The sequence below is a fragment of the Hermetia illucens genome, chromosome 5 (genome assembly GCF_905115235.1).
Source record: "Hermetia illucens chromosome 5, iHerIll2.2.curated.20191125, whole genome shotgun sequence".
NCBI classification, from domain to species: Eukaryota; Metazoa; Arthropoda; class Insecta; order Diptera; family Stratiomyidae; genus Hermetia; species Hermetia illucens.
In genome coordinates, this window is record NC_051853.1 from 47,591,801 (window position 1) to 47,616,320 (window position 24,520).

General features: G+C 42.3%; 1 protein-coding gene across 1 annotated transcript in view; it reads right to left on the reverse strand.

The window, feature by feature from the left end:
• Positions 1–24,520, reverse strand: part of LOC119657371 (adhesive plaque matrix protein) — a 226,237-nt gene that overhangs the window by 179,649 nt on the left and 22,068 nt on the right. Inside the window, exon 2 of the mRNA XM_038064254.1 lies at positions 9,719–10,148. The gene's annotated coding sequence lies outside the window, so the exon portion shown is untranslated. The remainder of the gene's footprint in view (positions 1–9,718; positions 10,149–24,520) is intronic.

Genomic DNA, 24,520 nt, shown 5'->3' on the forward strand with positions numbered 1-24,520 from the left:
CTCTAGGAGAGGTGCTGGTACCAGAAAATCTGGTGCCGAAAATGCTAGCACATCAAGAGAATTGGGATGCGGTCAACTCCATGATCGCATCAATTCAAGATAAATTGCGAAAGGCAGAGGAAAGAAGAAAAACGCGGTCACGTGCGCCGCGTATAGAAGAAATGGGATTAAGCTAGAGTGAGCTGACTCCGCCCCGTGATGTAATACCTGATGGTGGTTCCGCGGGGCAGGGAGGGAGTCGGGGGTGGTTTTAGTGGGTAAAAATCCCACACGCTGGTGTGTCCAGACCAGTGTCTTTTGAAGATTTCCACCTCCTCAAAAAAAAAAAAAAAAAGACAGACAGACAGACGGACAGACGGACAGACAGACACCGTCTCGATTCTAATAAGGTTTTGTTTCACACAAAACCTTAAAAACTGAATGAGCCTGGAAGCTTTTTAGATTGGCAATCTGACTTAAGCGAAGCAGTCTTTCTATTGAAACCGTAAAATTGGTTAACGAATGTGCTGAATGTGTGGATGTGAGAAATGCATCAGGCAATTAGAACCAAACCGCAAAATACTCAATGACGACTAATATTCCCAGTTACCTCAACTTTTTTTGTCAGCAACTTCCCGAAGGAGAAGCCACGTTGGTACGATGCTAATGGTGGGTATGTATTGTCTTGGCGGGTATTTCGCAAGGCTTTGTACTGCGAATTATTACCGAATATCACTTAGAAAGATCACTTAATACTAAAAATCAGAAAATTCACTTTGAAATTAGTCAATATGTGATAGTGACAATAAGCGGAACCTTCAGTTTGAATCAGTTCCTGTAGTATATTCGTTACGAAAATTCCGGTGACAATATTGCCTAGACGAGGAAAATGCCGAACGGAGGATGTATATAGAATGATTACAGGTTACTTTGGCCTGAGAAGAGGAGGTGCTCAGACTCCGAATTCCGAACAGAATATGTATATGGTTGCCATTTACCCCTTGGTGGGGTATAGCGCATCGACTACAACCACGCGGCATCGTTCAAGGTTATCTGAAATGCGCTTCAGCTCCCCTCACGATTTCCTGAGATACCTGCACTCTTTCTCCACTGTTCTACGCCAAGTGCCCTTGGGGCGACCCACCCGTCGGTCATCCACTGTACCACTGTATGTGTAGCCAGCAATGCAATTGACGGTCCTCCTTAATGTGGGCTAACCACTGACCCTACCGCCTTCCGATCGCATTGCGTATAAGTGACTGGCCAGCGCACCGACCCAGTTTTTCATTTATAATAGTAGTTGGGTTCAGAATAGAAGCACACAACAAAATAACTGGAGCTAAAAAGATAATAGAGTGGGCGCTAAACGATCTAATAGGGCACATCCGATAGACATTTTTAAATGGTTCACACCAGGGTTCACCATAAAAAAGAACTACACCGCCGTATCAATGTTATTCTCAGTTGACAGCATCAAAGTTGGACTTGGGAAAATTGAACTTAACTAATTTTCGCGCAGCCCTGGAGTTGAGCACATAAAGCACGTCTCGTATTCGGAGGTGGGTGAAAGTCGATTTTGACTTTCACTTTTAGCACAAATCCCTCACTGAGAAAACACTCGGCCAAATTGTAACCCCAAGGAGCGCATTTGACATTTTTGAAATTAGCACCAACCCCCACCGTCAACCAGAAAAACCACAGTAAGAAACGATGCCATCTCTATCTATTCCCATCGATGTTCATCGCGAAAACAAACACGTCACTCGTCATTGATGGTATCACGAAAGATATCCAATTCCCAGGTTCTTTGTGTTGCTATATGTGGATGATGTTTTCTTGGCCTTACGGAACAAGGCTAACTCTTTTAAATCTTGAATAACCGTCTCATACAATACGACTCACAAAAGTAGAGCTCGTGACGACTGTTTTCAATGACAATGGCGTCATCATTGCCAGTGTTCGCAACCTACCCAAAAATGCGTCGTTTTAATATGTATATCGGACTGGTACGCCGCGAATGACGATCGAAGCGTTAGGTGACAGTGTCAATCGATAATCTTCGGCGTATAGTGAACCCTGTAGTTTTTCATGGCCCGAATGTTTGATCACCACCCATTAACAAATCTATCAATTAAGATCCTTTATTTGACATTTGGCAAAAAAATGTATATCCTTTTGGCATATATTGGGACTCCCCTTTGAATTTAACATAACACAACCCCATTTGCTGCATATCATAGATCCGACATTTCTATCGAATTCCGTGCTGTTAAATATAATCGCTTCCAAGTTAACGAAGGAATCTCCTTTCATACAGTTTCCACAAAATTGTTTACTTGTCAGAAATCAAGGATAAGTATAACGTACAGCAAGCAATGAAAATCATAGCGTGACCCAAAGGAGTGCTATATGATAGGTCGCAGGAGAAGGAAACAGATCCCAAAGAAATACTCCGACCCTTATCAACGCTGCATTGGCGCGTAATGTGTCCTAGCGCCTTAGGGAGGCTAACCTTAACCTTGCAATTACTTTTAAACTATGCAGCCATAAGCACTCTTATGGCTAGAAATCCATATTTTCAAAACCAAAACCGAAGAGCACCTTAGGTTAGTCAGCAAAGCAATGACTGAACGAGCCTTCGTTGACGAGTGGGTACAGCTTAACGAAGCTAGCACCTCCACAAAGAAAGCACTTCGTATAATGCAGCGCATTGCAAAAGCTTACGATCTGTCCATGCTAGGGACTAAGAGGTTGACAAACCGTTAATCGGCTTGCAACCAAGCTCGAGAATAGGACGGAACTTCAGGACGGCATACCGAATAAGGCCCTTAAGCTCGCGATAAACCCTAGACGGGACATTTTTGCTGAATTGAAAGTGGCAAAAGATGATACCGTTACCTTAAAATTGGTAAAACCCACAAATCTAAAGAAAAAGCGTAAAGTGCTGTTAAAAAAAAGAGCAAGGCTTGGGGTATGTTAGGACCGTCTCAATCTGCCGTCATATTGCAAATGATTGACATTTTTGCGGAAAAGACGGCGAACATATGCTCATACATATATCGTAGGCGAAAAATATCAAATAAGAAATTTTTTAAAACAACGGCCAAGGCGATGGGAGCGGTTAAGACGGGGCAGGTGATTTTTCGAGCTCCAAAAAGAAATTTGTGGACTATAAAAGAAAATCTAGGCGAATTGCCACGCAGCTACGAATACCACCAAAAAAAGAAACGAAATCTAGCAAGAGTCAACTAGCAACGCCCGGAGATGTGATAACTTATGGTTAGTAGAAAGTAAAAAGTTAAAAATCCCATAGGACTGCGGGTGGTATGCTTTTCCACTAACGTTTAAATCCCAACAGCTTTCCGAGCTCCGAGAAGAGAGTAGATTTAAATTGTATTCCCTGGTCAATGATGATGACGGCGGGAACTCCGATGCGCAGAATCCAGAGATTCTCAGGATTCTTCTCTGTCGAGAGAAGGCCTCAGCACATGGCTGTGCTATTATGTCCTTCAGAGGTATTGTCTCACCGATTAATGACCTTGAGGCATTATTTGTAGCTGTGCGAGTTACACAAAAGGCCAATAATATCGAAATGTATAATGTGGAAGCGCCTTGTTGACTTAGAGAGTACACCTACATCCTTCCTAGCATGCCTAGTGACTTTAAACTTTTGGTATGCAATGCACTAAGTAGTACTGTCTCCCAAAAACCGCTTGTGTGTTCCAGGAGTACGTACTGGAGAAATTGTTAGGATACTCTCGATACCTGGGGAATGATCCGAACCCCAAGTTAACATAGTCATTCTCAAAGATAGCCTGGAGACTTTTGTACTTAGGGCTGACATCATACAGGCTGCTGGGGCAGTGGATGAACTCGTTTAAACATCTGAGCGGACGTGCAAAGGTGCCTTCGGCTAGGTTTCCGGTCATAGGAACATAGATCATCAGACCATTCCCAGTACTTAACAGCCGCTGCCCCAAATACCAAAGGCTTACCACCTGCGTCAGACTCAAGATAGCCCATGCCGCAAGACTGGGCATAGCCTACAATTCGCATTACGGAAGCTTCGAGGAAGAACGAGAAACCCCCAGACACTTCCCTTGCGATTGCCCAACTCCAGCTAGAACCAAGCTGCGGACTCTAGGTAAACAAATCTTTAGCTTTAGGAACCTCGACGAGATCTCTAGTCTCAAAGTAGAGGAGCTGCTATGTTCTTTGCCCTGTCCTGCCCTTCCTTCTCCAACAACAGACGTTTGTAGGATCAAAACAGTAATTGGGGCCCTCGGAAGGGCCACTGATACATAATTACCTACTAATCTGTTAGCCAACGGTTAAACAAGAGGAACAAATCCGGACGGAATTTTCCTTTATTGGTTAAATAGGTGATAGGCAAATTGGAATGGAAAAATTTAATTTTTGAAAACCACGCCCGAAATAATCTTACATGAATCCCTGGAATGATGTATGATTCACGCGTTTGACTGCTATAATCGTAAGATCCAGCGGCCGAAGCATACGGGAGCGTAACAGACAACATTGTGTTAGCTATAGTACACGACGCATATATTTATCAATATTATGCTCCTTGATAAAACTCGAGACCACGTGTGAGCGATGCTCGGAGCCGCTAATGGCAGCAGAGATAAGAAAAAAGCGAGGTTATTTTTTAATTTTACGGAGTCGAACATGGTACTGGCCAAATACAGCGGTATAAATACGCACCAAGAGGGAGAGTCTAGTTCAGTTGGGGCTGGCATTGTTTTGCACTGCGAAGGTGCAGTGACTGTCAGCTAACTATATCAGCAATGAAGGAAGCCTGTAGGAAATCTGCAAAGAAGGCTGTCAAGCTTGCCAACAAAAGCAGTAGCCCCAGAAAATTTTGTACACATAAAAATAGCTTTATACATAACAAGTTGGGAAACCGGAAGCTGGACGCTTCAGGTATGAACGTTTTTGTGTATTTCTCATAAAAAGATATTTGAGTGTGTATTCATTCACCAATGTGGCGTGTACCTAGCACGCAATATATCATCATCATCATCAACGGCGCAACAACCGGTATCCGGTCTAGGCCTGCCTTAATAAGGAATTCCAGACATCCCGGTTTTGCGCCGAGGTCCACCAATTCGATATCCCTAAAAGCTGTCTGGCGTGCTGACCTACGCCATCGCTCCATCTTAGGCAGGGTCTGTCTCGTCTTCTTTTTCTACCATAGATATTGCCCTTATAAACTTTCCGGGTGGGATCATCCTCATCCATACGGATTAAGTGACCCACCCAGCGTAACCTATTGAGCCGGATTTTATCCACAACCTGACGGTCATGGTATTGCTCATAGATTTCGTCATTGTGTAGGCTACGGAATCGTCCATCCTCATGTAGGGGGCCAAAAATTCTTCGGAGGATTCTTCTCTCGAACGCAGCCAAGAGTTCGCAATTTTTCTTGCTAAGAACCCAAGTTTCCGAGGAATACATGAGGACTGACAAGATCATAGTCTTGTACAGTAAGAGCTTTGACCCTATGGTGAGACGTTTCGAGCGGAGCAGTTTTTGTAAGCTGAAAAAGGCTCTGTTGGCTGACAACAACCGTGCGCGGATTTCATCATCATAGCTGTTATCGGTTGTGATTTTCGACCATAGATAGGAGAAATTGTCAACGGTCTCATATTTGTATTCTCCTATCCTTATTCTTCCTGTTTGACCAGTGCGGTTTTATGTTGTTGGTTGATTGGTTTTCGGTGCTGACGTTGCCACTATATACTTATATATTATGTGTGAGTATCCACTTTCGGGTTATATATTGACATACACAGGGTTGAATTTGGAAAGAAGCGGCAACTTTGACCTATTATAACTTTCTTAGTAATAGTGGGATTTCTGCTAAACTTGGTAGGTGCTTTATGTTATAGCCTAGTTAGAATGAACTTAAGGAGAGTTTTGCAGCCAATTACTAAAAATTATAGTAATATACTATTATTAACTTTATTTGAACAATTATCGCTATGACGGGTATTTTGGAGCATAGGCACCATATAGTGGCAGCCTCCTATTTTTTCGGAATTTTCCGTTTGTCAGTTTCTGAGAATGCGTCCGTGAAAGAAATGATCACTTTCGACCCCCCGCACTCCCCACCTCTCCAGCAAATGTCAAATCGGTCCTCGGCCACATGTTAAGGCCTATCCACTGCCCCTTCCACTTTCTGATCACATTGCGTATGAGTGCCAGCTCTGCGCGCCGACCCAGTTTTTTTATTTATAAAAGTAGTTGAGTTCAGAATAGAAGCACACAGCAAAATAACTGGAGCTAAAGGGATAATAGGGTGAGCCCTAAACGATCTAATATAGCACATCCGATAGACATTGTTAGATGGTTAAAACCAGGGTTCACCATGAAAAACAACTACACCACAGTATCAATGTTATTCTCAGTTGCGAAGATCAAACTAATTTTCGCGCAGCGCTGGAATTGGGTTCGGAGGTGGGTGATGGTCGATTCCGACTTTCTGGGATGTAGGGAAAAATATGAACAGGGAACGCCCGGGTTGGCTTAAAGGGATTAGACTGAGTGCGGTCTAAGAAATTAATGTGGTGTGAATTTGCAGGACAGAAGGAGTATTCAAAAAATCAGAGAGTAGGCCCAAAGAGTAGGTAGGCACATTAAAAAGAATTGGAAGAGAAGATGAATTCAGCGCCCCAGAGCCAATAGTCCTAGCTGATGCAACTCGGTCCTTATCACAGTCAAATATGAAGCATCCTTTGCAAGCTTGACACGAGGAAAAATACACCCCAATTACATGTAAAATCACAGATCCTCTTGTAAATTCGATAAGATGAAGTGTGGTAAAGAAATGTCAGGCGATCAGGTTAGTTAATTTAGATGAGATTGTTGTCCAAATACAGGGAGTAAGCCATTAATGTGCGAGTTTTTGACGTTGTCAAAATATTTTGGCAAAATGATCTCATTTGGTTGCTAGGACATATGCCAGAGTCAACGCAGTAAACTAAATGACACTGTTATAAGTAAAGGCTATCATTACCACCAACGGAAGCAACCGATTCTATCACTGAAGAGAAGAGGCATTTAAAATACAAAGCAACAGTTAGCCAATAAAGGAACTTGGAATCGAACCACGAATACACAATGCGCCAAACCAAGTAAGCCAAATGAAGTTACGTGGAGAAATTCACGTCTACCACAAATCCCTCGCTGAGAAAAGACTCGGCCATATTGTACCCCCAAGGAGGGCATTTGACATTTTTGAAATTAGCGCCAACCCACCGTCAACCAGAGAAACCACAGTAAGAAACATTGCCCTCTCTATCTATCCCCATCGATGTTCATCATGAACACAAACATGTCACTCGTCATTCACGGTGTCACGAAAAATATCCAATGCCCAGGTTCTTTGTGTTGCTCTATGTGGATGATGTTTTCTTGGCCTTACGGAACAAGGCTAACTGTTTTGAATTTTGAATAATCGTCTCATACAAGACTCACAAACGTAGAGCTCTTGACGACTGTTTACAGTGACAATAGCGTCATCATTGCCAGTGTCGCGACCTACCCAGAAATGCCTGATGTCCATGAATGTGCCTAAGACGAATTCTTTTTGGGAAATTTCCTTTTCAATTTTTGCCGTGGGTTCATGGAGTACTGTCTCCGTGGATTTACCTTTCTGGTAGCTGTGTTTCCTATGGTAAAGTGGCCATTCGGGAATGCGTGTATCCCTTATGAACCGATCTGACAGCCTTTCTAGTCCTTTTAGTAGAAAGGATGTTAGACTGATCGGTCGGAAGCTTTTTGCGTCTGTGTAGGTGGGTCTCCCTGGTTTGGTAATGAATAACACCTTCACATTACGCCAGTTAATTGGAATATAAGGCATGCATGTTATATATTCCGAATATGTAGACCCAGGACATCCATTTCCTCTATTACTAGGGAAGAAATGATGCCATTCGAACCTGCAGACTTGTATTTATGGAACGAGTTCAATGCCCATTTTACTCGCTCTAGTGATAGTACTTTGCATCTTAGCTTCCAATCTCTCAGTTGAGGGCTGTATGCACTTGTCAGCCCCGAGATTATATTTTGGATGCTGCCTGGGAAGTGCACTTCAAACAATTGGTTTCCCGTTTCTTCATCGCTTTCTGTGTACCTCCCGTTTGCACTCGAGAGGACATTTAATGGTAGGCCTTGCCAAGATCCAAGGACTAGAAAACATGACGGTTTGCTAATAGTCTTGGATGAGTGGAATGGGGTACCAATCCGGAATCGTCTGAGCATTCAGGCGTCTATAATCTCCACAAGGTCGCCGTTAGTCTTTGGAACCAGATTGAGTGGAGACGGTCACCTTCTGTTGGAAGGTTTGCATATACGCAACGACGAGCTTCTTCGGTGATAAAGCATGCACCTTTGAGAATATTGGGGAGTAGTATTGATGTAGTACTGAACATTATGCTTAACTGGCTCAGAAAGATTACGCTCGGTAGAATAGAATAGCAATAGAAAGAGTACTGGGTGAACAAGTTGAAATTTTCTCTCACGACCTAAGTAAAGTTGTAGGGTCTATCAGAAAGTCTGAGCCTAATATGGGGACACCGATGTCAGCCGAAATAAAGCGCCACGAAAACAGCGCCCAGACCTATGCGCCCGTATCTTCTAGATAAATGCGGGGGGTCGTACACTGTAAGACGATCGGCGTGTTGACAAGTGCGACTTGTCAAAGTACTTTTTAATAGGTAGCCGTGCAAGAGTCATTTTTTTTACGAACATTTGACGGGTTTGAAAGCCCGCTCACGACTTGCGCTTCTAGTAGGTCTTCAGACTGTCTGACTGCAGCTTCACCGACGACAATTCAATCAATTCCAGGTGAAATTTTTCATGGAACAAGTCATGTAAATTTTCATGAAGTCAGCTCTTAGACTATAGTCACACCTACAATTTAGAGAACTGCTTAAAGTGTCCCCCGTCAAAATTGATTACTATTACTTTGGGTCATACTAGTAGTAGTTACGCAGCAAACGTTAAATTAGCGGGCGAGCCATTTATAAACGCTTAGGACCTACTTTTTAGCCTAGGTAACCAGGTCTACACATTTCCCTTACGGAAGATTTTGCATCATAGCTCCAATTTTTTGTCGACTACAAGAAGAAAGATGCAGATACGGTATGGTGGGCGGTAGTCATCGTCAAGAAAATATCCGGCAAACTTTCTCTTAAAAAATTCGGCATGCTGGGAGGAGGAGCTGCCTAATAGAATAGAGGAGAGCCATGTTTCGTTTCAAGGCGCCAACATTCCAATAACAGAATTGAGTCAAATTTAGAAAATCTGGTGTCAAAACTAATTAAGGGCATTGAAAACGTATTCACTATTATTAATTAATCTTGCTGATGATGTCATTACACAGCCCAATCAGTCATACTGACTCACGATTTCTTATGTAACCTTAATAGCTTATAATTGCTCCCATCTGGCCGTGTCTCCGAACTTGTCCTTTAAAAAGTGCACGTTGCCTGCAGCCAGAGCTGGGAGCATGACTCCAAACAAAAAGCATTGATGAATCGAAGCTAATTTCATTGCTCGACTTGCATATCTCCGTACACATGAATACAATTACCAGAAAAAAAGTGTTTCTGAAGAACATCTCAAAGACGCGATTAGCGATAATTGTGGTAGTAAATAACTTCTTATTGAAACGCTGGACCGTATATCGTGCAGGAGCAAAAAGCAACTTACCCACCTTAGAGAATCGATTATTCCATAAATCAGAAGCAATAATTGCCTGTTGATTTGAATGATCTCACTTTTCACTATTCACTCTGTATCTGAACTTAATCCAATTACTTTGATGACCCTCAATTTGCGCGGAAAATTGCTTTGCTTTGTATCTGCTGTCGCTATTGTTACTTTTGCTATTTTTTACACTTTTTCTCGGCTGAATGGAAATGATCGAGGAAAACGCAGTTAATTGTTTTCTCTGTTGCTGGTTGAATGTTGTTGATAACTAATTTTGTTCGGATTCGGTACCACGTAGATTCGACGGGGTTACTTTGGACGTGGGGTGGCGCCGTTGCTTGTCGGTTCCAAAAATTATTATATTTACAACGCGCTTATGATCAGAACTAATTATCCATTGCGCTCGGTACGCCCGTGGATTGTTGCTTCAGCATCTGTAAATAAAAGCAAATTAGAATTTAAATCGCATATTGATTGATGATGTAATTAAGCATATATGAATGATTCTGCGCTTGAATTTTCTTTGTCTGGCTCCGAAACCTGTGATGAATGGCAACCTCAGTCTTTTAACATACAAACAATACTCAGTCATGTGCCCATTCATCTGAAATCTATATTTGTTATGTAACTGCCTGGATTTCCTTAGCTGTTCATCACAAATGACTTTAACAAACAATATAATGTTGCGCTGTACTGTTCATTAGGTTCGAGAAAAAAATCAATATCGAGTGCCAAGTCGATGCGCTTTTTAACTATAAAACGTCAATTGTTAAAGCTACTCTGTGATGATTTACACACCATGATCGATGGGAATATGCATTTAGCGCCGTGGAACCTCAATATTAGGACCCAAACACTTTCAAATCATATTCTTTCTCTCTAGCTTGTTAGTGGGGCGGAGTCATCTAGATCAGGTGGATGGAGTCAAGAAATTTTCAATCCACCATCAGACCATTGCTTGCCACAAATCAAAACGGGAACGGGGGAACGACTTTTTCCAAGAATCAAAATATTGATTTGATGGAAGATGATCATTCAGAGAGAGCTTCAATTTCAAAAACCAACTAAACTCTTCACCTCTTGGGAGGGGTATAGCCCGTCAACCACACCTATGCATCATCCCTCGCGGTTACCCGAAATATGCTTCAGCTCCCCTCAAGCTTGCACACCATCTGTACCAAGTGCCCTTGAGGCGACCCAGTCATAGGCCATCTTGGGAGAGTGGATTCCAGTGAATGGTGAAGCGCGCAATTGTCGCCACTCCTTAAAGTTTGACCTACCCACTGCCACTTCGGTCTTCCGTTCACAGTGCGTACGAGTGGCAGGCCTGAGTGCCGGCCAAGCTCCTCGATTAAGACAGTGTTAGGGCAGCGCACTTCGGTGACATGACCCAGACAGGTATTGATTAAAGCTTGGAGCTTCTGGGTAATAGTAAAGTTCATTGCATTTCCAGATTTTAGACAGGGTAGCGAAAGCGGATCCAGCGCTGTTAATGCATCGGGCAACATTCAGTTCGGTGCCGCTGTCCGCAGATATCACGCTTCGTAGGTATACAAATTTATCGACGCCCTCAGGAGATGCGAAGTGGAAACCAGCCTGACCTCTTTCGATCAAGCATTCGAGATGTTCTTTGATGCGTTTCAGGATTAGTTTAGATATTATTTTTACAACGGCAGGGAGCACGCAGATACCCCTCCAATTGTCACACTCAAGACGTTTGCTCTTTTTGAAATCTTAGCGATCACGCTTTCCCAAGATTTCTGCACGAGTGGAAGCAGCAAATCTACAGTAACTACAGGTGCAGCGGAAAATAACTCTGTGGGGAGACCGTCAGGCCCAACGGCTTTACTCCGCTTGTTTTTGCCTGGAGGAACAATTCGTACTCGCATATTACAATGACTAGTCATTTCATCCACAAGAGGAGCAACCTCACTGGATGTAATTAGGGTGGTCCAGTTGTTTATCATCATGTATGAGAAGTCGACCGTTGACATCCTTCACAGGACTATCGAAAGATTTTCGACCACATTCAAGCTCTTTCGTGATGTGGTACACAGTTCCAAATCATTCCGATCTGCGACATCTTCCGCTTCCCTGACCACCACAATAGCAAGTTCTCTTTTATCACGCGTACGCTACTTCTCGGAATTTCGCTCGGTATCGTACCTCGAGCGCGTCACGCCTGCCATCACTCACAGCAGTTAGTAGAGCATTCAACTCCTTCCGTTCATCGATCCACTTCCTCGATTCCGCATTCAGCCAGATCATATGACGCCCTTTCTAGACATGGCCGACGACCTGCGTAGCATCCGAGAAAGAAGCTCATCGACAATCTCAGGCGCATTACTCAGTAGATCTGCCGCTCGATCAGTAAAATAGCTCTCCCACTGTCGAGCGACAGCTGGGTCGTTCAAGTGGTCGATGCTGAACTTAGGGGGTCGCAGCTCCTCAACCCTGTGAGAAGTTTCAAACGAAATACGCAAGCGAGCGTAAACGGCCATCAGACGGCGATCCCTTTCGCTGATCGTGGATTGGTCGATCTGATTGCTCGCATGGCGTCGTTCAGTTTAAACCCAACTGACCTTATGGCAGGCTTTGTGCTCGAACAATGTGCCACCAATAGTGAGGTGGTGAAAGTTGCAGAAAACCACGAATGTCCACTATTAAAGTTACGATCACCAAGACCGAAAAATCGAGCAATTTGAAGACCCTCGTTATCGTTATCGAGGAACGTGCATACATTCCAGAAACCAATCATAGCCCGTTTTGGATAGTCAATGATCGTTGCCGAGAGGTCAGTCCCTACCCGAAAGTTTGCAGGATGCTACCCCACAAATTTCTACCCTCTTATTTGACCTCTTACGACAAGCAGGGTAGGCTTGCGTGTATTCTTAAGCCCCACCTCAAAGGGCTGTATCAAATTTTAACTGAAGATTTGCCCATGCCAAAGGTTTGTGCCAAACCTCACGATTAAGTTCAAGGATCATTAAAAAAATGTACGCCTTGATCTTCTTGACAAAATTGTCAATGACCACGAACCGAGTCATGAGGTAGAGTGGCAAAATCAGAAGTGCCCCACATGGACAACTACTCAGACGAGCATTTCCAAGATCATATCAATACTGATTTGGTTGTTTGACAAAAAGGATATTATTCACAAAACGTTATATTGCAAACACATAACCGCTTGATGGGGTCCACTATCGCCTCCTTCTGTCTCGACATTTTTGCTCTTGGAAAGCATCTCTTCCCTCCCCTTAGAAATTATCTCACCTCATTCTCCCCGGGGATATTTAAATGTCATAAATGGTACAGTAATTATAGATTCGATAACAGCTCGGTATACAAAGAGGAATCGAGGAAAGATACTTTGGGGGATACATCGAATGAAAAACCTGTTTAGATCCCTGGAGTAATCGCGGAGGTGACAGAGGTCGAGCATTGAGCAGGGAAGTGGAGAAGCTAAACATTCTGTACCTGGATATGCTTAGGCTTAAGACAGACAAGACAGCATACAGAGGATATATTCGTGGTCTACAAGGAGCAAGTATGCAGGCAATTTCGAATTACTCTCTCAAAAAATCGAAAGCTTGCTTCATTCTTAAATGCAATTTAAAGTATGGTATATCTCTTTCAGAGTTCCTGACTGAAGATCTGATAAATTTCTACGTTTCATTGGAAGCTGGCAAGAGAACTCAAGCGGCCGGTGTGGCATCGGACTTTACCTAAAGGACGGGACCAGGATACCACCGGAATTAGTCACGAAACTGGTGAAGTCCAGCGAGAGGTAAACGCTCCCACTTCTCCTTGCCTGTTATAATACTAAACACGATAAGATATGAAGAAGTGACATTAATCGAAGCAATAGAAATACATAATGTAGGGAACACATGACCAGCACCCGGCAAAAGGTACAAGACGTAATCCTAGAGAATACTCTTATGAATGGGCTGTTCAAGATTTGGACGAGGATGGATCAAACCTCTATGCGGGATCAGATGCGACATTGAATGCAGCTGTGAAGTAGAAAGAATAGTGAGGTATCCCAGAGTACCAGGCTGGGGTTCATATGAAAAAAAGGGAGAGTGGTGATATCAAAAACGATCTGAAATTGGAGACAGTGCTGAAAGATCTCAATAGAGTTGCTATTGACGCATATAAGGCCAGCTGAGTGCAACGTAGGGGAAATTCTATGAAGGAACTGGACAAATCACAAAAGCATCTAGGCTATACAAGGGTATTGCCAAGGATAGGGTAATATTTTCTATCAGTTGAGAAAAGCAATATGGAACATTTACCGAGAATGAGAAGGAAAGGGTGCAGCTGTTTTCAAAATCTCATTTCCCGAATCCTATCCCCCCTAACTTACTCTAGCAACAAGACAAATTTGAAGGTCGTGGCAGTGTCGTATGGCGTAAGCCAGCAGTTGATTATGTGGTACACTAACTGATCCTTCGCAACAGATAGAGGGGTATAAGGGTTATTGGTTTCTTAAGCCTTAACAAATTTGAAACAAATGAGTAAGCACACCAATATTTTTTAGGCAGAGGCCATGGACAGGTGCTCCTCCTTCAACCTCCAAAGGAAGTACATGGGCACAATATTGCTATTTTAACCGACAGCCAGACCGCTATCAAGACACTTAAGTCCAACCAGGTAACCTCCAAACTGGATCGAGCGATACTCCTGGGCTAAAAGGCAATGAGGTAGCCGTTGAGCTGACTAGGAAGAGAGGAGAAATGCCGCTAAATGGATCAAAACCCATCTATGAAGTCGGAAAGGGGTTCGTGGCCCCGACAGTAAAGAATGAAGAAGAATTGTTGAGTGTAGTACTGGACATTTACACTGGACAAAATTATCAGGAATGGAGTTTCTTTATTTATTTCTGCAATACTGTACTCAGTGAGAGAAGAAAGCAAAAACTTTAATGTATGCTTACAACTATTATAGGAAGAAGAATATAAGGAACAAGCTTTAGTGCGTTGTAACATCGACATATCTTTGAATCAGGAAATAGAAGTAGACTTCGGGCTCCCAGAAGGGCAATGTTAAAAATGGCAGCATTGCGTTTATTATAAAAGGCGGTGCAGAAGGTAATGTCCTTAGAAGGGTTCAGCAGACCCATAGAAAGACAGAACTACATAAATCGAAATAGATTCTACGTTGTTGTAGGTGGAGGTTAAGAGAGCGTAGGCGGGATAGGCATTTCTTACAGGAGAGGTTTTATTTTTAAGAAGAAGAAACATGTAAATTTGCTGGGCACGTTTTCAAGGGCAAGACAATTGCAGTTACGAAAGGATGACCAGATCACGGAGAAGTATTCGAGGATACTTCTAATGAGGGCGTTGAAGAGAGTTAAGCGGGATTGGTAGGAGTCCAGAGGAGGATCGACTGACCATTAGCAGAGTACCAGCGGAGGGTCTAGATTTGATTATAGGAAGACACACTCTATTGTCGACACTACAGCGGAAAACAGTTTAAGGTCGTTGGCATAGAGCAAACAGGGACAAGAAGCCCGGAAGATGTGAGTCCAGAATAGGGCCTTATGGGACACCAAAGGAAGGAGAAAAGAGGCGGAATGAGCAGCTACCAAAATAGTGGCACACAATCTGTTAGAAAAGTAAGAGGCACAAGTGATATGGAAAAGCTAAGAGGAGTGAGTTTGAGCAAAAGTATCTTGTGATTCGCAATGTTAAAGTCTTTAAAAAAATTAGTGTAGATAGTATGCACTTTCTGTGGAGAATTTAGACATTTTGCCACAAAGTTGGTGAAGTCGAGCAAGTCGGAGGCAGTAGACTCATGTCTAACAAAACTGTGTTGCTATTTTACTAGGAGGTGGCCAAAGCGGGAAGACAACTAATCGCTGACATACGTTTCCAAGATTTTGGAACAACAGGAGAGAGGCCACTGTTGGTTATTTTCGAGGCTCTTGTTTAAAATTATGGAGAAGGAAAGGGAACTGTACTGACCAGTAGAGGGAGAATGAACATAAACTGAGGAAAATCAAAAGATAGTTGGGTGGAGTTAATAGACGAATCAGAGAATTAGGGCGGGATTGCGGCAGTTGCGAATGTGAGTTCAGGCTTCAACACTGGTCAGATATTTCTTTTGTAGATTTAACTATCAGAGATGAAATAAAGTTAGCACGGTTTCCAGAAAACAGGAACTAGCAGCAAGTTTTTGACAAAGTTCCAGTGGTGAACTAGACTGGGAGAAGGGAAAGTAACAAGGAATGAGATCTGACGGAATAGTATAGAAATGCTTGGTCGCACATTAAGGGAGAAAGGAGAGGGACCTGGTTGACTGTTTCTGGGGTTGAGTTCAGGCCTTTGAAATTCACGCTACGAAAGTTAAAGTCGGTAGGATTGCGCATAACAGGGGATTGAATTCGAGTGATGAACACTTAACTTGAGAGCAGAATGATGGGCTTCAGGAGCAAGGTAGAAGGGAGCATAAGAAAGTTAGGAAACAAGGTGTTCACAGGATTTTTCAAACCTCATCAAGACGAGTCTTAGGATCATGATAGAAATCTGATAACTGATAACTGTAAATTATTAAACTATCACCTTCGGGAAACTAGGGATGTCTAAGGGCATTCTTTGCAGATTCTGTGGTAAGAGTGACTAAACCTTCTAACATATTCTGGAACAATGTCTAGTATTTGTGCAAATTAGGCTAAGTTACAGGGGAGAATACTTAGCAAGCAGATGCCAGGCAGAAACACCTGGAAGTAGAGCACATCTTAAAACTCTTATCGGCTATAATTTATACACTATAGTATGTATACTATAAATATTAACGGGGCGCAATAGTTCTTCTAGTATGCGGTGCAATTTCCCTTCGCAATATTTTTATTATTAATATTCATCATTTTTCCAAACTAAAACTAGTCTATCGTGAACGGATTACCGCCGGGAGCATGCACCATACCATCATCCCGGGCGTGACTTTTGCGGGACCTTACCAGAATAAGGTTCAACAAACTATTAATAGCCCGAAGAACTCGAAAGAGCCTGGCCATGATCGGGAGCAGAATTTCTGATACAAGTTCACTTGTATTCACAGTCGGTTGGTACTCACCATAAATCAAGTCATTAGTCGGCCGGAGGAATTTTCGCCATTCCTTACGCCGAGATCGTCCCTAAAAAGGAGCATCCATTGCGCTGCAGGATCCCGTGGAAAGAATACTTGCGTGTCAACCCTATACAAATTCATAACGTTCGTTATTAGTGAAAAAAATCAGTAGGCACCTCGAGACAAACGACGTTTTATTCGAGGTGTAGAAAAGCTAACTACTTAGATCCAGTGGTTCTGAAAAAGCAACTCATTATCGACTCGGTAGTTGTAGGACAGGGAACTAGAAGGAAAAGAAAATCTGTTTAATTGCTAGACCGATTACGTCATGGCTTTTGACAGCGCCTCGCACTCCTGACTTAAAACAGATGGGAGAACTCGATTTATGTACATCGTCAGTTGCACCCTGCGTAATTTTAGAAATTGAAAGATACGATCCCTCGACTGAGAGAAGTGGAAGTGAAAAATTGGAGAAGCTAGCATCGAAGCATGTAATGATATAGAAAAATGTAAAACTGAAGACTGAATCAGAAATGATTTTAGTATGGCATAGGATCTTTGCCAAGCTTGGAATTGATTAACATGAAGTATATTATACAATTGTAAAACTGTTTCCGCAGCTAGTGACGTGTTTTTTATTTTGCAAATAGCAGTATTTCGGGAAGAAATAGTCAATCACCATTGCAGTGATTTTTCCATTCTGTTAGTCAATTGTATTTATCAGCATTTAATGAATCAGCCAAGCCAAATTAGGCCAGTTGATGAAGAGCTATCATAACTCGATTGATTGAACGAAATATTTCTGATATGGATTCTTGAGGTTCGTCATGAATCAGGAGATTTTCGAATTACTTCGCATTCTTAACGACAAGTCCAGATCCAGCTTTGTTTGATGGGCAAGGTCGTTGAACATCAGCCACTTGAACTTTTTCGCGCAGGTTCGAATCTTGCTTGGTCATGGATTCTTGTGCTTGTCTTTGCGCTGTACGTCTATTTTAGGCCTATCATTTATGTGTAAAGTATAATGATAATGAAACTGAAGCACAGTCTCAAATAGAAAAAAAAACAATACGGAAAACAGACAAAGGTGTGACTGTTCTGAGGTGAGAGTCGGCGGAAATACTTGTTGTCGAATCAAGACATTGCTTTGATATGATTTCATGCAAGTAAGCCAATACCTTCAGCAAGAGTGTAGAGTTCAAAAACCCTTTTTATTGGCCTTTTAAGATGGAGGACATTAAAGGCCTATAAGCATTTTTAACGAGGCGCTGCCTCTTAAATCATATGCACTTTCCTGGATTCCTCTACCACGGAAAGTGATTTCTCAAGGGAGAATTTGCTTTTTTTCTGCCCTGGGAAGATCCATCTCAGTTTTTTACATTAATAATGATATATTTGCAGCACATACTCTCTTCGTCTATCATCATCGTTTAGGAAGAACAGGATTGCTGCTCTTAATTTATACACCAGTCGACCACTTTGCCTTATATGGGAACTATGGTCTATCCTTATTAGAGAACAGGCTTAATTATACCCTTGATCCCTAAAAAATTCATGGATTTGTTAAATGTGTTCCAATTGTAGTCCATGGTATCAGGTTCAGTCCCTCGTTATATGACTTAATGAATGGAAACCGGAAGCTTCTGTATCAGCGGACAACTTGAATACATTAAATTATTTATGTCAGCATGGCAGGGAAGAGCAGAAACGCCAACAATTTGACGATAATACCATTAATTACTCGAGTGACAATGAAAAATAAATACAGCACCTGACAGACTTTGAAGAAACCCATTCAGACTCTTCAAATACTGTTCAAATTACTGACGCATCATGTCCAATGTGACTGGCTGACAAATAACCAACACAATTTGTTCATGGCATTCCAAATGAGTAATTGATTTTCCTAAAAACACTTAATTGAAAAGATTTTTAATCTCATGCCGTAAATGACTGGAGCATTAGAGAATTACAGTGATTTACACTTTGAATGACGTTCATTAGCGCGTTGTAATGGAACCTACAATTTGGTAACGCGTTTCGTCTATATTTTGTCTATTTTGCTGAAGTTCGTTGGGTAGATGAGTGCACAGTATGGAAATAGCCATGCATGGTAGGTAGTCGCTTATGATCATGAAGATTTATGCTCGACTTTTTAATATAAATGGTAAACATTTGCAGACCATCGTTGTTTTGTAATTACTTAGCACTGGTCTGAGATTGCATTTGGTAGCCTTCTTCGGGTTTCTCCACCGTGAATTACTCTTTGCTTACTTAATAAACCATATCAATATTTTCTAACCCAGAGGTTATACTAACATAAAAAGGATTTGACTAAAAATTTGTTCGATATCCAAGGTCAGAAACACAACATTCGATAATGGATAGGAAACACTTGCTCAAAAAAAAAACCGAATTAGTAGGCTTGTACCTAACACTAGAATTGCATGCTCTATGTGTATAATGTGAGTGCTATTCTCGCTGTGTTGTGGATAAGTTTATAACAAGCTAGAAATTGACTCGACAACATTTCTATCGCCCTCATCTTTTCTCGTATAAGAATTTCAAAGGATCTAGTTCTTCCTGTAGATCCACCATGCTATTAACATAGAATACTAGTCCCAAGCCAGATAAAGAAGGAGGGTTCGAGGCAACGTTCTTTGTATTATCCTCAGTAAAACAAAAATGAAATGGTGAGCTCAGGGAAAGAAGTAAATAAAGTATAGTTGGAGTTATTCCACTATGCCAAATCCTACCTGATCTCTCTATGTGAAAAATGCTAGGGCGTCCACCTCAGTCGATGCGGCAGGACGGACCCTGGTCCTGTGGAGAAAGCTGCAAGGGTTCTTGACGCATGGACGGCATCAGGACGTAAGTAAATTAGTCCGAGCAAAAGCAAAACAAATACGTGTTTGCACGCTAAATGTTGGGACTCTAACTAGAAAGACCGAGAAATCGTAAGAGCTCTTCAGAAAAGGAGCACCGATATCTGCGCTCTGCAAGAAATCCGATAGTCTGACGACAAAAGTTGCGAACGCTTTAAAAATGGCCATAAACTTCATTTTTTTTTGTCCCACACACTCAGTACGGTGTTGGCATTGCCATCTCAGAGGATTGATGAAGCTCACCATTATATCACCTGTTCGCACTGTTCACTTCTTCACCGCATAGGCACCACCAAAAAAAAAATTGGGTTCTTAGCAAGAAAAATTGCGAACTCTTGGCCGCGTTCGAGAGAAGAATCCTCCGAAGAATTTTTGGCCCCCTACATGAGGATGGACGATTCCGTAGCCTACACAATGACGAAATCTATGAGCGATACCATGACCGTCCGGTTGTGGATAAAATCCGGCTCAATAGGTTACGTTGGGCGGGTCACTTAATCCGTATGGATGAAGATGATCCCACCCGGAAAGTCTATAAGGGCAATATCTATGGTAGGAAAAGAAGACGAGGCAGACCCTGCCTAAGATGGAGCGATGGCGTGGGCCAGGCCGCCAGACAGCTTTTAGGGATATCGAATTGGTGGACCTCGGCGCAAAACCGGGATGTCTGGAGTTCCTTATTAAGGCAGGCCTAGACCGGATACCGGTTGTTGCGCCGTTGATGATGATGATGATTAATGGTCATGTGGGTGAAAAAGCAGACAGTAACAGGGGGGAGAAAGGGGTTTCGAGCGCGTAATGAAGGTGGCGAACGGATAATCGATTTTGCGGACACCCATGACCTTGTACTTATAAATACATGGTTCATTAAACGTCTGTCTCACCATCCTACATTTTATAATGGGAACATTAAAACGCAAATCGACTATATTCTCATAAGACGCCGACATTTTACCACCATCACTGATTCCAAAGCCGTTCCCTATGAGACCATCGCACCTCAACATGGGCCGTTGATTGCCATCTTGCGAATTAAGCCACCGATAAAACACCGTGAGGAACGCACTGACCTGCCGCACATTAAATGGTGGCAATTTCGTGAGAAAAAAGAAGAAATGATCTCACTTGCACGGTTGCCAACCATTACGAATGTGGAAGAATCGTGGAACCGAATGAAAGACATGATCAACAAAGCGGCCTCTGCTACCCTCGGGGTCACCAAGCCGGGTAAGCGGTACATGAACCGAGATATTTGGCTTTGGAATGATGATGTTAAAAAAAGGTCCATGAAAAGAAATGCCCCTACCACAAGTCTCTCGACGCAAATAAAGCGCCAAAAGCCGACGCGAACGCATACAGGATATCGAACACTTATGTTGCGTTCGTGACAGGAACGGTACTTTGCTTACCAACCGTCGACCCGCCCTTATCCGTTAGGAACTTTAGTATGTTCCCCACTTCCAGATCTTTCAAGTTTGCATCTGGTATTAAGTGTTCTCCCAGATGTCTCGACCTACTTTGCACTGTTCCAGGACGTGTATAGAGGTTTAGTCGTCCTCCTCACAAAACCTGCAGCCAGTGTCCGTAGATATTCCTAACTTCCCTAGGTGATTGTTCAGCCGACAATGACCAGTGAGAATTCCCACTATGATTCGGAAGTTCTTTTTGGTGAGGTTTAAGCAATCCTTTGTGCGTATGGGTTCGTATCCCCCAATAAGCACCCTAGACTGCTCCATCCCTGGTAGGCCTGCCCAGTATAGTTCCCTCAACCGTTCCTCTTCATTTCTTAGATTCATAGCCATGAAACTTTTTTTCGATTCCACCGAAGGGTTCTGGCCGGTTTAAAGGCGTCCGTGCTCCCTTCTTGGCTAGTTCATCCGCTGCCTCGTTGCCTTCCAACCCAGCATGGCCTGGAACCCAAAGTATCCAGACCTTGTTGGACGAGCCGAGTATATTCAGTCTCTCAACGCATTCCTATACCAGTTTAGAGTCCACCTGTTTGGATCTAAGTGCCTTGATCGCTGTTTGGCTATCGGTGAGAATAGCTGTGTTCTACCCCCTGTAGTTCCTTTGCAGATTAAAGGAGGCACATTTGTGTAGGGCATATATTTCCGCCTGGAATATGCTAGTGTACCTGCCCATTGGCTCAAAGTAGATTTTTCTTGAATCAATGACATCGGCATACGCTCCCTCCGCTGTGAGGGATCCGTCAGCGTACCAAGTACTCAGTTGGTGGTTTAAGCCGTATGTCAATTAGAAACGATACATGAAAACCCAAAACTAAGATTAATTCGCCTAAGACGGTAACTGAACGGAGTACAGAGCTTTCCATATTTATGGCAAAAGTTGGAATATTATAAGATATTTTTATTTTCTTTCCTAATCAAATCAGAACCTAGTAAGGAGTTTCGGGTCTATACACAAATCTCGCAAATTCCTAAAAAGTAACTACGCTGCCTAAAGATAAAATAATACTGACGTGCGGATATAAGGATTTTGGGAATCAAATTAGATACAAGGATAAAACTGCGAAAAGTTAATGGAGAAACTAAGCAGCTTTACAATTCTACACGACCCAATATAAACCAAAACATTTAAGTGAAGTTATATTCAGGAACCCAAGGATTTAAACGGGGTGTTTCCAAGACGAGAAAAAAAGGACCGTTTTATAATTATTCTTTATTTCCCCGATCTATTCATTTACGATGGAAACAGAGTTTAATGAGAGTTCGCATAGGCTTTGTACAAGCCAATTGAAGTCTGAAAAATATCTTGAGCTCAAAGACTGATTTTTTTTTTTGCTTTTTTCGACATAATCGTGATGATTGATTACGATTAAATCTCTATCTGAAGTTGTTAAACGGAATTTTTCAAGGACTCAAGATTAGCGTTAGCAAAAGAATTTATACAGAACAAAAATATTCTATTGTTTCTACTATGCCAGGCGTACCCCTTCTTCCTTAGCCTTTGTCCCCTTTGGTAGCGAGGTCGGTGTACAGCTATCTTCAGCGGTTTTCAGTACATTCCGTAGCTATAATTTATGCTCTTGTTTTAACTTAATAATCAACTCAAGGCTTCCCAACACTACCATTCAAGTGCATTTCATGAACTATGTGAATAGCAGCGAGTGCGCACAGACGCGAATAATACGCTCACCGTTGAGATTATAATTACTTACTCATTTAATTGAAGTGGTTATGAACCAATTAATAATGATCAAAATTAATTCGATTAAAGTTATTTTCAGGAAGTAACATTCCAACGGACAAGGTTTTTCTCACGCATGGAACCTGGAATGAAAAGTCTGCATGCATTTGCTGCTTTCACACGACCGTAATTTGTTTTGTTTAAGACGATTTTATTTATGGGGGAGTGTTTGGTTCAACCAAGACAATTGGTCTACTTCCTAATTTCATTAATTATTTAGATCTTGAAAAACATGAAACAAACTTTTAGACAATAAACGCTACGGTAAAAAATATTCTTCCTAGTATTTGGGAGGGCTTCCGTGTATTTCTAATGTTTGGGAATAGAGAACTTATAACACATGACGTCATCAATGGTATCCACGTGAATTTCATTCATATCAATATTTTGTTCATAGGTATTAAGAAAAAATAGAAGTTAGTCTTCTTGTTTTTCAGCCTTTGTCCCGCATGAATGCCTGATCTGGTTGCAATCTTGAGGCTTTCAAATCCCCATCCAGCGTATCAAGCCACCGTTGTTTAGGTCTGCCTTTTGGTCGTTTACCATCGACTTCGATGTTCAGACCAATCTTGGCAAGTGAATTCTCGTTGGCACGCATTGCGTGACCATACCATCGAAGACGCCTCTCTCGCAACTTTTCCACGATCGGTGCAACCCCATAACGATCGCGGATATCCTCATTTCGGATGTGATCTAAACGTGTGACGCCACTAGTAAAACGTAGCATCTTCGTCTCCATTACCGCAAGACGTCGTTCATTGTCTTTTATAGTTGGCCAACACTCAGAACCATAGAGAGCGACTGGACGGACGTCATTGCGGTAAATTTTAGATTTGAGACGTTCGTTGATACGTCGATCACAAAGAACACCAGTTGTGGAACGCCACTTCATCCAGACCCGCGGAGAGAAAAAGTAGTATGCTCTGTCATCCTTTACATTAGTTACTTGTTTATCGTACCTTGCCTTTACCACGAGCTGGAAAACCTTATAAAATTTTCCTCCCGGACTTTTGGTTCTTTATATCGTACTGCGAATTTCCAGTAGCTCTTCTCTAATTCCTTACATCTCTCAACGCTCTGATGACAGTCACGATACCCAATTTGCTAAAGAAAAATCTCTAAATGGTTTGCAGCGGAAGATTAGTCCATGTGATCTGCGAATGCATGGCTTTTGAGTGCATAATGCGCAATGCGTAACATCTCTGAACTAAGATGGGACGGGATTATTCATTTGACCGGTTGATGAAGCTCACTGTTATCGTAACTGACAACACGAACTACGCCTTTTTTAAGGTTTTGTGTGAAACAAAACCTTATTAGAATCGAGACGGTGTCTGTCTGTCCGTCTGTCTGTCTGTCTGTCTGTCTGTCAGTCACACCCGATTTATTCGGAAACGGCTGGACCGATTGTCACGAAAATTGTTGAGAGTATGTAATCTGGTGATCCCTTTACATGCAGTAAGTGGCGCCATCTTATGTTAAGTTTAAGGGGGGCTCCCCATACATGTGAATGGAGGGTGCAAATTTTTTTTCACAGAATGTAGCCATGTAGGGTATCAAATGAAAGGTCTCAATTAGTACTTTTCGAATCTGGTTCAATATTTGATATTAGATGAAACATAGGGGAGTGAGGGTTCAAA